The sequence below is a fragment of the Penaeus monodon genome, chromosome 39 (assembly GCF_015228065.2).
Source record: "Penaeus monodon isolate SGIC_2016 chromosome 39, NSTDA_Pmon_1, whole genome shotgun sequence".
Taxonomy (NCBI): Eukaryota; Metazoa; Arthropoda; class Malacostraca; order Decapoda; family Penaeidae; genus Penaeus; species Penaeus monodon.
In genome coordinates this window covers 14,424,468-14,426,967 of record NC_051424.1, presented here as the reverse complement: position 1 = coordinate 14,426,967, position 2,500 = coordinate 14,424,468, and the positions used below count along the sequence as shown (strand labels likewise).

General features: G+C 36.2%; 1 protein-coding gene across 1 annotated transcript in view; it reads right to left on the bottom strand.

The window, feature by feature from the left end:
* The window catches only part of LOC119597355, a 16,302-nt gene that overhangs the window by 41 nt on the left and 13,761 nt on the right, over positions 1-2,500 (bottom strand). The window contains exon 3 of the mRNA XM_037946911.1: positions 1-2,500. This exon is cut by the window's left edge and continues 41 nt beyond it; it is cut by the window's right edge and continues 374 nt beyond it. The gene's annotated coding sequence lies outside the window, so the exon portion shown is untranslated.

Below are 2,500 nucleotides of genomic sequence, written 5' to 3'. Positions count from 1 at the left end.
TACAAGAAACTTAATCTAAGACGTCATGTTGGAGACTGCTGGTTCCTTGGCTAGTCCACTGTAACCATTTTATGAATAGTATCGTCAACAGCACGCCTATAATGCAACAAAATATATATTGGTAGCATATATGATGTGATAAAGAAAAAAAAATATAACGAACCAACTTCATTCACAGTAACAGTCCTTTATACATAGCCAAAGAAAACAACTTTACATAACAGTAAGAAAAGACAAGAGTTCACGTACTTTACATCTAGACTTCCATATCAAATATTTCTTCTCTTCTATTCATATATTCATAAGGGCAAAAGTTTTTTTTTCATATTCGAATTTCCTTTTCTATATCAAATATAAACCATCTTACAAATGTAATCAACTTATAATGTACGGCTTACCTAATTGTGTTTCTCTCATTTGTGTTCATTAACCTTGATATAAGTCAATGATTACAGCCAAGTGCATCTCATGATTAATATCTAGTATTCAGTGGAGAAAAAATCAAGCAGATCCATCGCCGTTCCTTTGCTCAATATGTAGTTTTTATATCAGTGCTCATTTTTCAAATGGGACACAAAAGGTTCACCATCAGTACACTGGACTCCAAAAGTGGATTACTGAGAACAAATGTAAAACTAAGTTCCTACAGCGAATCTTAAATATAGTAATATCTGAGTGGCACGACGTTCCAGGTAGGACAGATATGCATAATGCAGATATGAGCTCGATGGGAAACTTCAGAGACGCTTGCATTAACAAAAAGAAAGAAAAAGGTAAAATCAGTCACTGCCAAACACACATTTTTGTACGGAGAGTTTTGCAATGTATAGATATTAACATTCATAATATACATGCATAGATTATGTTTTCCAGTCTTAAAACATGACACTATTCCCTACTGCATATCTCTTCGATGGTCTTGGAAACAAATACTACTCTAATACCGACCGGGAACATGCACGAAATGCAAACACGGACTAATTCAAGCATGATCCACTCTCTACTGTTAATCTGCATCACCCAAGCAAGCACAGTCTCCACCACGACAGTGTTCCAAAGAGGAAACTATGCTACGAACAAGTATCACAGAGAACGTCGTCACTACAACTGATGAAAACAGGGCGATGCTTAATGGCTATGAAGTCCTTTTCAAGCATTTGCATCTGTATTACAGAGTAAGGTCAGACAGAAATGCACTAATCATCACAGCTTATCTGAATGATTTTTACTTTCAGTGAAAGATCGAGATCGACATCATGATTATTCAGAAACGATTTAACACAGACGGAATGCACATACGAAGCACTAGATATGATCATACTACATATACTGATGACTCAAAGCAGTGCTAGGTGCTGTGTCACAGCATGGGATAATTTGTCTTGAATAACATTGGGATATGGTTACTTGCATGAGTAAAGCATCAACACATTTTGCACGCAAAATTTTATCATATTAAGTATTAAATATATCAAACATTTAAACTACGTATGACCTAAAATAAGCTCGAGATCGGTCCTTATTCTACCGCTGTTTTCCGTTACGGTAAAAAAAAAAATGCTTACAATGGCATATAATCCCCGCAAAAAAGAAGAAAAAGAACTAAATAGCCATTCTGATTTTCAAGATATTTTTGCTAATATAATAACACCCAAGACCTTTGAAAAATGAACATCACTATAAGTGAACCCACTACTAAAATCAACCTATATAATGCAATGGAAATAATAAACAGCCTGGTTACTTGCTCGCTGAAATGAATCTGAAGCTTTTGGTGCTGTGGATCCTTGATGTGCTTTCGAATTTCTCCTGCAGTCGGGAATGAGGTAGCATTACACTTATATCTCCGAAATCTGCCAGCATACCAGACCTCTATACCCTGGCACCACGTCATTTCTACATCTGTAGATAAAGTATTAATCACTTTCATATCTATCTTCCACTCTCATAAAATTTTCTCACAATAAAACACAGCCACTTTCGTAACTTATTTATGTACCTTACAGCTAAAGGTCAGTCGCTTTATCCCTGCATTTCAGCCACCATGCCAAACCAATTAAGGCAGCACCATCGTCCTCATCCCTATATTATGAAGATGAAGAATTCCCATGTGTGTAATATCACAACCAAAGGGACAGAGCTTGACCTTTAAAGGACAAAGATTGAAAATAATCATTGCCTCTCACAGTTAATACCCCGAAGGAATGGACAGTGAAAGTTAATGTTACAGTAGTGATAAGAGGATTGAAACATGCTGCCCTTTTAGAATGTGATGCAAGATGAGCAACAGAGTATCATGTGAAAACAAAGCTTGCATTATTCACAGCAAGTACTGTCCTAGAGTTAGTTTTGTCTTATCGGGTATTGCCAGTAAGCCTTATAGATAACTTTAACATATTCGATGCTATTTCACGATATCACTTATTACTCTTCGACCAACAAAACTTTACATTGTGCTTTCTTGGTTGAAGCAATGTACTGTCTGATCCTAGAAGCAGGA